Genomic DNA, 18,264 nt, shown 5'->3' on the forward strand with positions numbered 1-18,264 from the left:
TAATAATAATAATAATATAAATAACAAAAAATCATAGTAATAATAATAATAATGGTAATAAAATAATAATAATAAAAATAAGGTAATAATAATAATAATACAATGAGAAATGATCTCTTGTTCTATTTGGTTAGAGTAAAAATAGGGTGTCTACACCAAGCATGGGCCTAAAGAAGGAGACTAACCCTGTTAAATAATCCCAAACTGGTTTAGACCCGGTTAGGAAAGCTAGGTGCACCATCCTAGTAAGGTTTAAGTTGAGGTCAGCCCCGCCAATTGACCTCGTTGTAAAGGTTGAGGTTAGCCATGTGCTAATTGACTTGGTTGTAACCGGTGCCGCTCCACTCGTTAAGTGAGTTTTAGTGGAATTCTCAAACTTGCGAGCTGGAGGTGGGGATGTAGGCACAGTTAGTCGAACCTCGATAACATATCGTGTGTCAGTTTATATTTGCGCAATTTATGTTCCTACACATGTATGTTGCTGTGTGAATGATGCACATGATTTAAATTTCCGCATATTATACTTATCTGCACATTTGGGATTACATAGATAGACTCTAGGTTATGTAATACTGCAAATGTCTCGTCAAACCTAGGGAGAAATTTTAAATACCCAATTCACCCCCCTTTTGGGAATACATCAAAGCTAACAAAAAGGACTAGGGATTATATGTTGGTTTATTAGGCATATAGTCTTGTACCCATTGGCTACACCAACTCAGATTTTCAATCAGATAAGGATTTTGGAAAATCAACCTCGGGAAATGTGTTTACCCTTGGAGGTGGAGTCATTAGTTGGATGAGTATCAAGCAATCATGTGCTGCTAATTCCACTATGGAGGATGAATATATGGCAGCCTCTAAGGCGGCCAAGAAGGCCGTTTGGCTCAGGAACTTTCTTTTGTCCCGACCTCAAAATTCTAACCATTTTTCTATAAAATATATTGCAAAATAAAATACTCTAATACCCCTGATAATGTCTGTTATAACATCCCAGGCCCTAGGTGGGTACTGAGGAAATTCCTATTTATAGAGTAACATACCAATGCAGCGGAAAACATAAACTCATACATCCATATTTACAATACTAGAATCCGGTATTTTCCCAAAATATACATACATAACTACTCATCATACCAGCATCTACTACTCAAAACTCTTGAATGCTACACAAAAATACAACACCCTAATAACACTTACCCTAAAGGCAGGGTAGTGTAGACAACCTCTCTACTTGCGAGCCTGATCTGCTCGTCTAGCTAGATCACCTGAAAAATGTTAAGTCATTGAGATGAGACAACGCTTAGTAAGAAGAAATATGCTATTACTAGTGTGTGGCACATGAGTTTGCATAACTGTAATGTCTAATTTAAAAGTATGGTATGCTGTAAACAACTGAGTATAAGAAAACACAAATAAATAAAACACAATATAACTCACACCTACGTTACTTAACATAAAATGTTTTCCTGAATATTCTAGTCAAAATACTTTTAATATATATAAGTAAGATTGCTATAACGACCCCCTTAACTATTCATATAATAAAACATATTAAGTAAAATAGTCAACTCAAACCCGTGGGTAGCGGGGACACCTGTCATACATAGCGGAACCTAGGCAGCAATAATTGTAAATCATCAACTCAATACCAAAAAAAACATAATACCAAAGTTAACTATAATCCCAAAACATTGTGTTTATATACAATCTCTCAAAAACACAAAAAAATCTCAAGGATCCCACATCAGAATTTCCTAATCCTAGTTCAAACTTACCCTCCTAACGGGGTAGCACGACAGACTCAATGGCGGCCACAACCCACCACTCCTTCTGGGTTTCTTGAAAATTATTTAAGTTCAGGGGTGAGACACTTCTCAGTAAGGAAAAATAAATTAAATACAGTTGTGTGGCGACATGAATATTTAATGATAATATAGATATATAATACATTTTCCATACCAGAAAACATTAAACATTTAATAACTGTGTAAACGTATACCTTCATATTTTTAATAAATCATACTCGTCAATCTGTCTAGTATGGCTAATAATACTGAAAACATACCCAGGATGAATAGCTAGCTGATGTCATGTATTACCCCCTATGATGGGTTGTGCAGCTCGAAGGCGGGACCTGACAATGGCTGGCCAACCACTGCCAAGTCAAAAATGCCTATAAGTACGATGGGCCCGCCACACCCTAGTCTGGACTGCTAGGTGAATTTCTACAGCTATACACTAAAAGTCACATCAACTATCCATCTCCCACCCCCTCGTGAGGTAGTTAGCACCAATCTGAATATAAATATATGATCTATATAGCTATAATATCGTGCTCTTGAAACTGAACTAAACTAGCATCTGGGTTTTGATAACAAATAATACATGATAATATAGCGTTGAACATAAATGGATTGATAGCATTTTCTATAATTTCGTAAATATGGCCTCATGCTAAACATTTCATAAATACGACCTCGCTCCGAAACCATATGTAAAACACGGCCTTGTGCCGGCTATCAATCATGGCCTTGTGCCGAATATCTTATACATATCATTTTGAATAAATAAATCAATTATCGTGTATTTTCAAAAATCATAATGTACTTTATTATTTCATAATTCCTGAAAACAAGTTTTACTCGTAAAAGTCTCCATAACATAATACTTATCACATAAAATAATATTCATGCCACACAATATTGAGTAAAATCGTATATTTCATTCTAAAATTTCATTTCCTGTATAACAGTAGTATTTTCCCAAACATGCATTTTCTCAATAATATTCAAATATGACACATGCTTTCCTAAAAATTAATTTGTTGATAAATAATACTAAATTGCATGGAAAAACAACTGCTTTAGTTTATTCCCTTACTTGACACCAAAAAGAAACCCCCCAAAAAATCCACTCGTCCTAAACCCGTAGAGTTCCCCGTTCAACACCCTGAATTTAACAATCCCCAGAACTAAACTTTAGTATTTTCATGTGAATATCATTTCCTATAACTAGGAAAAGACCAAATTTGGCATAAATAGACTTACCTCAACTCAAGAATGAATTTCAACTCGCTTCCACCAACGATCCGCTCCAGAAGATTTCGAAAGAACTTCCCCAGAAGCGTCGTGGTGGCCTAAGATCATCGATCCGGCGAACGACGGATTCGAAATCGAAGAGAGAGGAGAAAGGAACTGTAGAGGAGAGAAAGACTAAGAAATTTTCTGATTTTTCTATGTTTAATCTGAGTTTTAGGCTATTTATAGAGTTGGATTCGTTGATGAGACACGTCACCTCATTGGTGAGTCCCTAAAGAGTTTCGTCGATGAACGTTCACCTCTTGTCGACGAAATTCAGAATTACCAGAATCCTCCTCGGTATTTTCTCATCGGCGAAACATACCCTCGTCGACCAGCCCAATTGTCGCATTGTCAATGAATGCGAAGTCTGCTGCACCCTCTTTTCTATTCCCATTATTTCTCTCTCTTAATTATTATTAAAATACCATTATACTTCGTGTCATTACATTCTCCCCTCCTTATACAATTTCATCCTTGAAATTTACTATTTATACAACTCATGATCCCTTGAAGGCAAAATGGCCTACTTATTTTATTACTTACCCTCACTTATGGCGGAGGAATACCGTGGTTACATTCTGAGTCCTGGGAGATTACATACATCAAAAGGAAATTCTCCAAAAACTAAAATATTACTTACTAACTATAGTATTACATGTACCTGCAAAAGAATTACTACACATTTACTTACATTTCCTAATTACATCTGAACTTCTTGAAACAATTGTGGCTATTTCTGTTTTATCTGCTCCTCGAGCTCCCAAGAAGCCTCTTCTACTGCATGATTCCTTTATAGAACTTTTACTAGAGGAATCTTCTTATTACGTAGTTCCTGTTCTTTTCTATCCAGAAGCTACATTGGTACCTCCTCATAGACTAACGAATCCCTAAGCTCTAATTCACTTTAACTGATAATATAAGAAGGGTTTGGGACGTATTTGCCTCAACATAGAAACATGGAATACATCGTGCATCCTGGATAGTGTAGGTGATAAAGCTAGCCTATAGGCCATCAGCCCCACTTTCTCTAAAATTTCAAATGGACCAATAAACCTAGGACTAAGTTTACCTTTCCTACCAAACTTCATAACCCCTTTCAATGTAGCTATCTTCAAAAATACATTATCACCAACATCGAACTCCAAATTCCTACGGCGATTATCAGCATAAATCTTATCTTGGCTCTAAGTTGCACTAATTCTATCCCTAATGAGCCGAACCTTATCGTATGCCTGCTGTAGAAGCTCTGGTCCCACTCGCCGCTCACCCACCTCGTCCCAATATAATGTGAACGACATTTTCTACCTTATAGAGCTTCAAATGGTGTCATGCCAATGCTGGACTGGTAACTGTTATTATACGCAAACTCTACTAGTGGTATGAATTGAGTCCAACTATCCCCAAAATCTAATACGTATGCTTGGAGCATATCTTCTAATATCTGTATCGTCCTCTTAGTCTGCCCATCTGACTGAGGATGGAATGTCATGCTAAATGATACCTGAGACCTTAGAGCTTCCTGCAAGCTTCTCTAGAACCATGACGTAAAACGCGGGTCTCGATCTGACACTATGGAAACAGGCACTCCATGAGAATGAACTATCTCATGGACGTAAATCATTGCCAAAAGGCCGAGGGGATAGATGATTTTGATAGGGAGGAAATGGGCAATCTTAGTCAACCGATCTACTATTAACCAAATCGCATTCTGGGCATGCGATGTCGACAGCAGCCCTGAGAAAAAATCCATAGATATATGATCCCACTTCCACTATAGGATAAATAGCGGCTGCAACTGACCCGCTGGCATGTCAAGCATTGGGCTACATACTCGGCAATCTCTCTCTTCATACCACTCCACCAATAAAACTTTCACAGACCCCTGTACATTTTTGTACTACGAAGATGAACTGTATATAAAGATTTGTAAGCCTCCTCCAAAATAGTCTTCTTGATGTCAGCATCAGTAGAAACACACAATCTAGAATGGAATCATAAAGCTCCGTCATTTGAAATGCAGAATTCCTCACCCTGGTCAATCTACACTCTATCTATCACCTTTGCTAATTCTGGATCTTCCTTCTGAGCGGCTTTAATTCTTTCCTGCAGAGTAGGTTGTACCACTAGGCTAGCGATACCTAGTGAAAGATTACTCTCAATCAATTCAATGCCGAGTCTCTACAGATCCATCACGATCGAATGCTGGATCTCCATAACCGCCAACGCCGATACCCTAGACTTCCTGCTCAGTGCATCAGCTACCACGTTTGCTTTTCCTAGATGGTAACTAATAGTACAATCAAAAATCTTTAATTAACTCTAAACACCTTCTCTATCACATATTCAGTTCCCTCTGAGTGAAGAAATACTTTAAACTCTTGTGGTCGGAAAAAATCTCACACTGCTCGTCGTACAGGTAATGCCTCCAAATCTTCAATGCGTGTACCACCGCAGCCAATTCAAGATCGTTGGTAGGGTAGTTCTTTTCGTATTCTTTCAACTGTCTGCATGCATATGCCACTATCCTACCATGCTGCATCAATACACAACCAAGTACCTTCAAGGATGCATCACTGTAAATAGTATAACCCTCACCCCTTGATGGGATGATCAGAACTAGTATTGTGACTAGCCTTTGCTTCAATTCTTGAAAACTCTGCTCACAGCTGTCATCCCATTCAAATATGGCATTCTTCCTAGTCAGTTGTGTCAAAGGCCTTCATAAAGCTGAGAACCCCTTGACAAAACGACGGTAATATCCATCTAACCCCAAGAAACTCCTGATCTCCTAGACATTCCTCGATCTAGCCCAATTCACTACCGCATCAATCTTACTGGGATCCACATAAATTCCATCTCTTGAGATAACATGCCCCAAAAACACAACTTTCTCGAGCCAAAAGTCACATTTACCGAATTTGGCATACAGCTTCTTCTCCTTGAGCATCTGCAAGACCTGCCTTAATTGTATCTCGTGCTTCTCATAGCTTCTCGAATAGACCAGTACATCATCAATAAAAACAACCACAAACTGATCTAAATATGGATGAAAAATCTTATTCATCAAATCCATAAATATCATATGAGCATTAGTTAGACCAAATAGCATAATAAAGAACTCGCAATGTCCATATCTGGTCCTGAAAGTCATCTTCGATACATCTTCTACTCTCACCTTTACCTGATAGTAGCCTGATTTGAGGTCGATCTTAGAATATACCCGTGTACCCTGGAGTTGGTCAAACAAATTATCGATACGGGGTAGAGGATACTTATTCTTGATTGTCACTTTATTAATCTCCCTGTAATGTATGCACATCCCATAGACCTATCCTTCTTCTTCACAAATAGTACTAGAGCTCCCCAAAGAGATACACTAGGTTGTATAAAACCCTTATCAAGTAAATTCAGCAATTGATTTTTCAATTCTACAAACTCTATCGACGCCATTCGATACAGTGCTTTAGAGATCGGCGATGTACCTGGAAGTAGATCAATGGGAAAATCTACCTCACGATTAGGTGGCAAACCTAGAAATTCATCTGGAAACACATCTATAAATTCTTTCACTATAGGCGTGTTAACAAGCTTCAATTCATTCTATGAAATTTCTTTTACAAAGGCTACAAATCCCTGACAACCACTTAGAAGCATTCTCATCGCCTGGATAGCTGAGATCACCTGAGGTAAAGATTGCACTCTTGACTTTATAAATCTGAATTATAGTCTTCCTAGCGGTCTAAATATTACTTCTCTCACACGGTAGTCTATATTGGAAAAATTAGCTGCTAGACAATCCATGCTGAAAATAATATCAAACTCATGCGTGTCCAGCATTGCCAAATCAGCAGATAGAATCCTCCCCTAAACATCAACTAGACAACCACGAAGCACCCTACTATATCTCACTGCTGACTCGATCGATGTATCTACTAGGAACTTAACATCTAATGTCTATGTTTCAGCCCCACATAATTTAACACATCCCAAAGATACAAACGAGTGTGTAGCCCCCGAGTCAAAAAGTGCAATAATTTTAACGAAAACATATTAACCATACCTGTCACCACGTCGCTAGCTATCTCACCATCACCTAACGTTAGAGCAAAAACCCTAGCTGGGGCCATATTTTGCTACTAACCTCCATGTGGCACTTGGTAGCCTCCTCGAGTAGGTCTAGGAGCAGGAGCAGCACCAATTTAAGCCTGAAAGTCCCTTATCATATACCCTGACTCCCCACACCGGTAGTAGACACCTCGCTCGGCACGACACTCCCCCAAGTTTCTTTTCCCGTACGTCAGGAAAGCTGGGGATGGCTACACACCCGAAAAACCGCGATTCCTAGTCTCCTAGCTCCAATCTCTATAGTAACCACCTCTCTTCCACGAACCACGGCCAACTCCCTTCTGGGAACCAAAAAGTGAGAATCTCTTCTTCTATCTCCGCTCCTCAGCCTCTAACCACTCTCCAACCTCTGTTATAGTGGCCCTATCCATCAATTCAGTAAAATCTTGTAACTTCAATATCGATACCTGCTTATGTATTTTTCTCCTCAAACCTCTCTCAAACTATCGTACCTTCTTTGCTTCATCTAGTATGATGTACAGGGTGAAGCGAGATAATTCGATGAACCTTGCTGCTGTATGGTTTGCTATCCCTACTTCATATTCAAGAACTCCTCTATCTTAGCTTCCCTGGACGAAGCCAAAAAATGCATGTCAAAGAATGTCTCCTTAAACCGCTCCAATGTCATCTCCATAGTTACTATCCTTTGCAGCTCTAAAAGTTTCACCGTCGATCACCATCTCTCAGCCTCTCCAGTCAGTTTATATGTAGCAAATAGCACCTTCTACTCCTCTGAACACTATAACACTGCAAACACTTTCTTTATCTTCTGCACCTAGTTTTTAGAAACTACAAGATCAATTCCTCTAAAGAAAGCTGGAGGATTCATCTTAATGAATTTCTCAATCGAGCTGCCATGGCCAGTAGACAAACCACCCAGCTCCCTGGAATTCCTGGCAATTTTGGCCATAATTTGCTATGCCACGTTGCGTAATACTGCATCCGAATCATCAGCCATAGCACCTAAGGGTCCAGCACCCTCATTCCCACTGGCATGGGCACTACTACCACCAGGGTCCATCCTAAAAAACAAATAACTTAACTCAGAACCCTTTCATTATACATATCACCCAACCAATATAGTATATACTCCTAATTAATTCATCTCTATTGATCTTAATTCAAGGTAAATGCTGCAACCTAGATACCCAACCCAGCGATAGTTTACCATGAGTTTCCTGAAATCGTCACCCCAAGAAAATCACACAAACCACCACTGAAGTCCTGCATCTAGACTACAAAACGAGACCTCAAATCCCCTTATGCTATACTCTGGTATTATTACTACTGCATTATAGAGTCTACAGAACCTAGTATCCTAGGCTCTGATACCAAACTATAATGACCCCCTTAACTAATCATATAATAAAACATATTAAGTAAAATAGTCAACCTGAACCCATGGGTAGCGGGGACACCTGTCATACACAGTGGAACCTAGGCTGCAGTAAATGTAAATCATCAAATCAATACCATAAAATACATAATACCATAGTTAACTATAATCCCAAAACACTGTGTTTATATACAATCTCTCAAAAACACAAAAATATCTTTAGGATCCCACATCAGAATTTCTTGATCCTAGTTCAAACTTACCCTCCTAACGAGGTAGCATGATGGAATCAACGACGGCCATGACCGGCCAGTCCTTCTGGGTTTCCTGAAAATTATTTAAGTTCAGGGGTGAGGCACTTCTGAGTAAGGAAAAATAAACTAAATACAGCTATGTGGCAACATGAATATTTAATGATAATACAGATATACAGTGTATTTTCCATACTAGAAAATATTAATCATTTAATAACTACATAAACGTATACCTTCATATTTTTAATAAACCATACTAATCAATATATCTGGTATAGCTAATAATACAGAAAACATACCCAAGATGAATAGCTAGCTGATATCATGTACTACCCCCCATGACGGGTTATGCAACCCAAAGGTGAGACCCAACAATGGTTGGCTGACCACTACCGAGTAAAAAATGCATGTAAGTACGATGGGCATGTCACACCCTAGTCCGGACTGCCAGGTGAACGTCTACAACTCTACACTAAAAGCCACATCGACTATCCATCTCCCACCCCCTCGTGGGGTGGTTAGCACCAATTTGAACATAGATATCTGATCTATATAGCTATGGTACCGTACTCCTAAAACTAAACTAAATTAACATTCGGGTTCTGATAATATATAATACATGATAATATAGCATTTAACATAAATGGATTGATAGCATTTTCTATAATTTCATAAATACGGCCTCGTACCAAACATTTCATAAATACGACCTCGCGCCAAAATCATACGTAAAACACGACCCTGTGCCGGCTATCAATCACGGCCTTGCGCCGCATATCATTCTGAATAAATAAATCAATTATCATGTATTTTCAAAAATCATATTCATAATTCCTGAAAATGTGCTTTACTTGTAAAATTTTCCATAACATAATACTTATAACGTAAAATAATATTCATGCCACACAATGCTGAGTAAAATCATACATTTCATTCTAAAATTTCATTTCCTATATAACAGCAGTATTTTCCCAAATATGCATTTTCTCAATAATATTCAAATATAACACATGCTTTCCTGAAAATTAATTTGCTGATAAATAATACTAATTTGTATGGAAAAATGACTACTTTAGTTTATTCCCTTATCTGACACTGGAAAGAAACCCCCCAAAAATTCCACTTGTCCTGCACCCGCAAGGTTCCCCATTCAACACCCTGAATTCAACAATCCCCATAACTAAACTTCAGTATTTTCACGTGAATATCATTTTCTGTAACTATGAAAAGACCAAATTTGGTATAAAAAGTCTTACCTCAACTCAAGGATGAATTTCAACTCGCTTCCACCAATGATCCACTCAGGAAGATTTGGAGAGAACTTCCCGAGGAGCGTTGTGGTGGCCTTAGATCGTTGATCCAGTGAACGACAGATTTGAAATCGAAAAGAGGGGAAAGAGGAACCGTAGAGAAGAGAGATTAATAAATTTTATGAGATTCGTCGATGAGACACGTCGACGAGACACATCACCTCGTCGACGAGTCCCTGAAGAGTTTCATCGACGAACCTTCACCTCTCGTTGATGAAATTTAGAATTACCAGAAACCTCCTTGGTATTTTCTCATTGATGAGACATACCCTCGTTGACGAGCCAAATTACTGTGTCGTCGACGAACGTGAAGTATTCGTCGACAAAGTCTACTGCACCCTATTTTCTATTCCCATTTTTCTCTCTCTTAATTATTATTAAAATACAATTATACTTCAGGTCATTGTAACTGCGGTTTCTGTAAATCTAGATATATAATAATATCTGAGAAAACTTTCCTGGATGGATAGCTAAAAGTCGTGAATTAACCCGTCATGACAGGGTTGTGCGACCTGTATGCGGGACTTAACACTGGTTGGCCGACTAGGATAAGTCAATTGAACTCTGATAGTCAAATCGGCCACCTTAACCCTAACTGATGGGGAGCCTATCCATAAAAAAGGCACGATCGACTACTGAAAATCCACATACTATCTTAGATATGTGGTTGCACTTTGAACTGAAATAGCAACGGTACCGTGCTCTGCTGATATTTGAACTAATTCATCAGGGTCTGATACTGTATAATATTATTTTCTGTATATACATCTTACCCTCTCATCATCATTCCAAAATAATCATAACACTGAAAACTGTTCTAAAAATATTGGAATATCTGACTAAAATTACTGAAATATCTTACTGAATAAACTAAAATATCTGTGTTATGGTTTTGAAATTTTGGAAATCATGGTATTCTGCAAATATTGTAAAATATCTATTTATAAAATATATGTCTTGTAAAATATCTATCTACAAAATATCTGTCTGTAAATATAATGTAATTCATAATTCTAGAAAGTCTGGTAAAGCATATTCTTGTGCAAAAATAATGTAAATCATGATATTTTGAAATACTGTTAAAAATTCTAAATTGTTCTGATATTAACTAATGCCACACAACTAAATAAATAGAAACCCCTGTACTGAAATCTGTATTTTCCAATAATGAAGATAATTTATACTCTATAAAATTTACCCCGAAACACATTTATATTACAGATAAAATTTCTGAAATTCCTAGCATAGTGTATTTCCCTTACTTGGCCAACTGAACTTGTCTACTGATTCTAACTCACGCCCACGACGTTCATAACTCCATGATCCTAAAATTATACACACATATATTTTCTTGTCAATCAATTAAATACTCAGAATAATTTTCATACTCATATTTCCTAAATTATAAACCATTCATTATCTTACCTAGTTTCTTGGGAACATCCTCTAGGTTCCCTAGCCTACCTGCAGTAAAAAGCCCCAATACCCCGAATTCACAACACCCACATAAATCATCCCAAACACCAGTTTAATAACATCTATAACCCAATCTGGGTTCAGAACCACCTACAAACCAAATGACCCTTAAATAGTCTGCTTACCTTGATTTTGGGATGGTTCCCAAACTCCTCAAATCAAAATTTTGCTCTGACTAAGTTGTAGAGAATCTCCCTAGGATCAATATGGCAGCTTTTGATCATCGAATTGGGGAGAAATGAGGCCGAATTTGTAGAGAGAAGTCAGAGCAACCAAAACCTAGAAAGAGAAACAGAAGAGGGGTGGAATTTTTGCTGGAAATGTGATTTTTGCACATTTATAGATCGCTAGCCACGTGGCCTCTTCAATGAACAGAAGAAGAGAACTCTTCGACGAAAGTGAAGAGCTCGTCAACGAACCAAAAGAGTCTGAATTACCCTTTTCAGTATCTCTTCGTCGACGAGGCTCTCTAACTTGTTGATGAACCACATATAAGAGTTCGTCAATGAAGTCAAGGCATTCGTCGATGAACCCTGCTTTACTTCCTTAAATTTTTCATTTTCTTTTCTTTATTTAATTACTATTATTTTTTTGGTCTTTACATTCTCCTGTTCTTATAAAATTTCATCGTCAAAATATACTATCTGTATTAAACACCATCCTCTAAGGAAAATTGGCTACTTATTTTATTAATTACCTTCCCTTATGGCGGAGGAATATCGCGGTTATAATTAGGGTTCGAGGTGATTACACGCATATATAAAAGAAAATTCTCCCAAAATCAAAATACTAGTTATCCTATATTCTACTATATAACTTATACATCAACTATTCTGTACAATATCAAAATAAAACTTACTCTATCTGAACTATTGTTGTTTGTTTCCTAACTATTACTGATCCCCACTAAATAGGTATAGGTATTTTCACTATATTTCCTTCTCTAGCTCCCTTGAGGCCTTCTCTACTGCATAATTTCTCCACACGACTTTATCGTACGCTTGCTGCACAAACTCTAGTCCCAGAACTTTCCTCTCACCCATTTCATCCCAATACAATAGAGAACGACACCTCCTACCGTACAACACCTCGTAAGGTGTCATGCTGATGCTAGCCTAGTTGTTGTTATTATAGGCAAACTTAACCAGCGGCATATACTGGGTCCAATTACCCCCGAAATCTAGTATGCACGCTCGCAGTGCATCCTCAAGTATCTGGATCATCCTCTCTGTTTGCCCATCAATCTAAGGATGAAATGTCATGCTAAATGATAACTAAGACCCCAAAGTCTTCTGTAAGCTCCTCCAAAATTGTGATGTAAAACGTGGGTCACGGTCTGAGACTATAGATGATGGAACTCCATGGGGTCGAACTATCTCCTGAATATAGATCTCTACTAGTCTATTCATAGGGTAGCTAAATTTAATAAGTAGGAAGTGGGTAGTCTTCATCAACTGGTCTACAATCACTCAAATAGAATTCTGACCATGCAGTGCCGGCAATAACCCTCTAAAAAAATTTATGGATATTTGATCCCACTTCCACTCAAGGATGTGGAGTAGCTGCAACTATCCTGTTGGCCTCTCATGCTCAGCCTTTACCTGCTGGCACAAATTCAACTATCTCCCTTTTCACACCGCTCCACCGGAAATACTTTCAAAGGTCCTGATACATCTTGGTACTACCAGGATGAATTATGTACAAGGATCTATGAGCTTCATCTAAAATAGTCCTCCTAATCTCAACATCCGTAGGAATGCACATTCTGGTACAAAACCTAAGAGCTCTATCTTTTGAAATACTGAACCCTCCCCCTGACCATCCTACACTTTCTCTATCAACTTTACCAACTCGATGTCATTCCTTTAGGCAAATTTAATTCTTTATTATAATGTAGGATATAACACCAAGTTGGCAATAAATGCTTGGTGATCACCCTCTATCAACTCCACACGTAGCCTCTCCAAATTCATCTAAATAAAATGTTGAATCTCCATTTCTGACAATGCTACTCCCACTAACTTTCGGCTCAGTGCATCAGCCACCACGTTTGCTTTCCCTGGATGGTAGGTGATAGTACAATTATAATCTTTAATGAGCTCTAACCATCTTCTCTGCCTCGTATTCAAATCTTTTTGGGTAAAGAAATACTTTAAACCTTTATGCTTAGTAAAGATCTCACATTTCCCACCATAAAAATAGTGCCTCCAGATCTTCAAGGCATACACCACTACCGCTAACTCTAGGTCATGCACAGGGTAGTTCTTTTCATACTCTTTAAGTTATTGTGATGCATAAGCAATAACTCTTCCATGCTACATTAACACATATCCAAGTTCCTTCAAAGATGCATCTCTGCATATAAAAAATCCATCCTTCCCTGATGGAATGGATAGTACCGGTGTAATAACCAATTGCCACTTTAATTCGTAGGAACTCTGCTCACAATCATCTGTCCATTCATACCTCACATTTTCCTCGTGAGTCGTGCTAGTAGACCAGATAATCTGGAGAAACCATCTACAAAGTGTCAGTATTAACCTGTCAGACCTAGAAAACTCTTGACTTCCTGAACATTCATTGGTCTCACCCAATTCACTACTGCCTCTATTTTACTCAAATCAACTGATATTCCATCCCTGGAAACCACATGCTTGAGGAAAGTGACATGGCTTAGTTAGAACTCACATTTCTTTTCCCTTAACACCTGTATAACCAATCTTAGGTGACCCACATGCTCCTCAAAACTCTTCGAGTAGACCAACATATCATCAATAAATACTACAACAAATTAGTCCAAATATTAATGGAACACTCAATTCATTAAATCCATAAATAATATCATTGCATTAGTTAATCCGAACGACATTATTAGGAACTCGTAGTGCCCATACATGGTTCGATAAGCTATCTTCAAAATGTCCTATGCTCTAACTTTTACCTGGTGGTAACCCGACCGAAGGTTAATCTTGAAGTAAACCTGAGTCCCCTGGAGCTGATCAAATAGATCATCAATTCTAGGAAGAGGATATTTATTATTGTCTGTCAATTTTTTTATTTATCTATAATCTATGCACATCCTCATGGTCCCGTCTTTCTTTTTCATGAATAGGACTAGTGCCCCCTAAGGCGACACACTAGGCCTGATAAACCCTTTATCTAATAACTCTTGCAACTGATCTTTCAATTCTTTTTACTTTGGTTAGATTCATTCTGTATGACACTTTAGATATTGGTGCCGACCCTGGCAATAGATCCACAGTAAATTCAAATTCTCAGTCTGGTAGTAAGCTAAGTAATTCCTCTAGAAATATATCTGAAATTCTCTGACTATTGGAATGTTAATCTGTTTCAGTTTTTCTTCTAGTATCTCCTTTATATATGCATTATAACCTTGGCAACAACCCCGAAGCAGCTTCCTCGCCTGAATTGCCGACACTAAGTGTGGCGAGGCATGCACACTTGAACCTATAAATCTGAATTCTTGCCCACCTGAGGGTCTGGAGATCACTTCTTTTTTATAGCAATCAATGCTGGCATAATTAGTTTCCAGCCAATCCATGCCCAATATCATATTGAACCCTCGCATGTCTAACACATAAGGTCAGCTAGTAATACTTTCTCCTGAATGTCCACTAGATATTTTTTAAGCACCTTTCTACACCTCATAACTAATCCAGTTGGCATAACTACGAACAATCCAACATCTAGCAACTATATAACATATCCTAATGATACAATCAGATGGATGGTACCTAAGTCAAATTAAAACAACCACTTTATATGGTAAAACAATACATGTCACAATGTCTCCAGCAGCCTTAACATCTCCCAGTGTCGATGTGCAAACCTGCGCCTGCACTGTATTTCTTTGCTAGCCTCCGCGGGGCGCCTGAGTATTACCCCAAAGTCACCTGGGAGCGGAAGCTGTAATATACTACGTACGACAATTTTGTGCTACATGACCTGGTCTACCACATTTGTAGCAAACATTGTTTTCCAATCGACATGCTCCCATATGTCTCTTACTGTATATGGGGCAAATAGGGTACATCTGCTTACCCTGAACCTCACGGCTCCCAATCTCCTGCCTTTATTCATTGCTATGTCCACCTCTTCCCCTTGGGCCCCAGCTAGAGGCAGCTTGAAATTCATGAGGCATAGGCCTCTTCCTCTAGCTCAAGTTCATAAACTCCTCGACCTGAGCGTCTTTAGTGGAAAAGTGAATGTATCAATCATAGAAAATTTCTTTAAAACGCTTCCATATCAGGGTTGCTGAATCTGGCCTTTGTTCTTCAAGTATCTTCACCGACATCCTCCAACGCTTAGTCTCCCTAATCATTATGAAGACAGCATACAAAATTTTCTACTCGTATGCACATCGGATACTGGTCAATATACTTTCCAACTCTTGGATCCACTCCTTCACAATACTTTCATTGGCTCCTCCCATAAAAGTTGAGGGATTCATATTGGTAAACTACTTGATAGGGCAATCTGAATTAGCTAATGACTAGTACTGTCCCCTAAGGTTCCACACAATTCATGCCATTACCTGTTGGCCTGCACCACATAGCATCTACTCACAGTCACTGCGACCTATACTGAATGCTCCTACATTACCACTTCTTTCAGCATTCCTAACGCTATTTTTAGGGTCTATTCTAAAAAGAAATAAACATGATCTGAGAATCCCTACCTCATAGTGCTATTCTATGTAAAATACCTCATACCTCTTATCACTAATTTAAGGTCTAGTCGTATCATATGAAAATAGAAATCGACAATAGTTTACTATGATTTTTTCGAAATCGCCACCCCAGGAAAAACACAAAAACCACCCCAAAATTCCTGCTTCTCTGACTGCAAAACAGAACCCTAAATCCTCATCTTAGTTTCTTAACATTAGCTCACTGATATTCTGTTCTATCTTTCTCCAAAATTTCATTCCTATATTCTGGTATTGTTTTCTGTTGTACTCTAGAGTCTGCACAACGTAGCAACCTAGGCTTTAATACCAAATTATCACGAACTGAAAATTCTTACAATTTTTTTTTTTTATAAAATATACTACAAAATAAAATACTCTGATACCCTTGATAATATCTACTATAACATCTCAATCCCTAGGTGGGCACTAAGGAAATTCCTGTTTACAAAGTAACATACCTATGCAGCGAAAAACATAAAGTCATACGTCCATATTTACAATACCAAAATCAAGTATTTTTCCAAAATATACATACATAACTACTCATCATCCCAGCATCTACTACTCAAAACTCCTGAATGCTACACAAAAAATACAACCCCCTGACAACACTTACCCTATAGGCAGGGTAGTGTAGACGACCTCTCTACCTGCGAGCATGATCTGCTCATCTAGCTGGATCACCTAAAATATGTTAAGTCACTGGGATGAGACAATGCTCAGTAAGAAGAAATATGTTATTACTAGTATGTGGCAGATGAGTTTGAATAACTGCAATATCTAATTTAAAAGTACTGTATGCTGTAAACAGCCGAGTTTGAGAAAACACATATAAATAAAACACAATATAACTCACACCTACGTTGCTTAACATAAACTATTTTCCTGAATATTCTATTCAAAATACTTTTAATATCTATAGGTAAGACTGCAGTTTTTGTATATCTAGATATATAATAGCATCTGATAAAACTTCATTGGATGGATAAGTGAAAGTCATAAATTAACCCCTCATGATAGGGTTGTGTGGCCCGTAGGCGGAACTTAACCCTGGTTGACCAACCAGAATAAGTCAACTAAACTCTGATAGTCAAATTGGCCACCTCAACTCTAACTGATGGGGAACCTGTCTACAACAAAGGCACGATCGACTGTTAAAAATTCACATACTATCTAAGATATGTGGTTGCACTTTGAATTGAAATAGGAACGGTACCGTGCTCTGCTGATATCTAAACTGATTCATCATGATCTGATACTATATAACACTATTTTCTATATATACATCTTACCTTTTCATCATGATTCCAAAATAACCATGGCATCGTAAACTATTCTGAAAATACTGGAATATCTTACTGAAATAACTTAAATATCTGCCTGAATAAATAGAAATATCTGAGTGTTATGGTTTTGAAATTCTGAAAATCATGATATTCTGAAAATACTATAAAATATGTTTTTGTAAAATATTTGTCTTGTGAAAAATCTATCTGCAAAATATATGTCTGTAAATACACTGTAATTCATAATTTTGTAAATTCTGGTAAAGCATATTCTTGTACAAAAATAATGTAAATCATGATATTCTGAAAGACTGTTGTTGACCTGACAGGTCACGCCCGGTTTTGATAATGACAAATACCTATTATATTTGATGCATGCTTGAGGTTATGTGTAGGTATACAGTTGCCATATCAATGTGATGGCACAAGGAGTTGAAGTTGAAGCCTTGAAGACCTTATGATTGTATTTAATTTCCATATTCATCATGGGTCTGTAATAGTAAATAGAGTCTGACTTGTAATATTTGTATGCATCACCTGCATGGTATATGAGGTAAGCTCAAAATGAAAATGACCTTAGAAAGACCTTAGGGATCACCCTTTGGTTGACCGACACCAGATTTTTTGGTGTCTTCAAAAAGACCTAGAAATGACCCTATGACACTCACTCATGCACGCATATG

The sequence above is a fragment of the Malania oleifera genome, chromosome 3, assembly GCF_029873635.1.
Source record: "Malania oleifera isolate guangnan ecotype guangnan chromosome 3, ASM2987363v1, whole genome shotgun sequence".
Lineage (NCBI taxonomy): Eukaryota > Viridiplantae > Streptophyta > Magnoliopsida > Santalales > Ximeniaceae > Malania > Malania oleifera.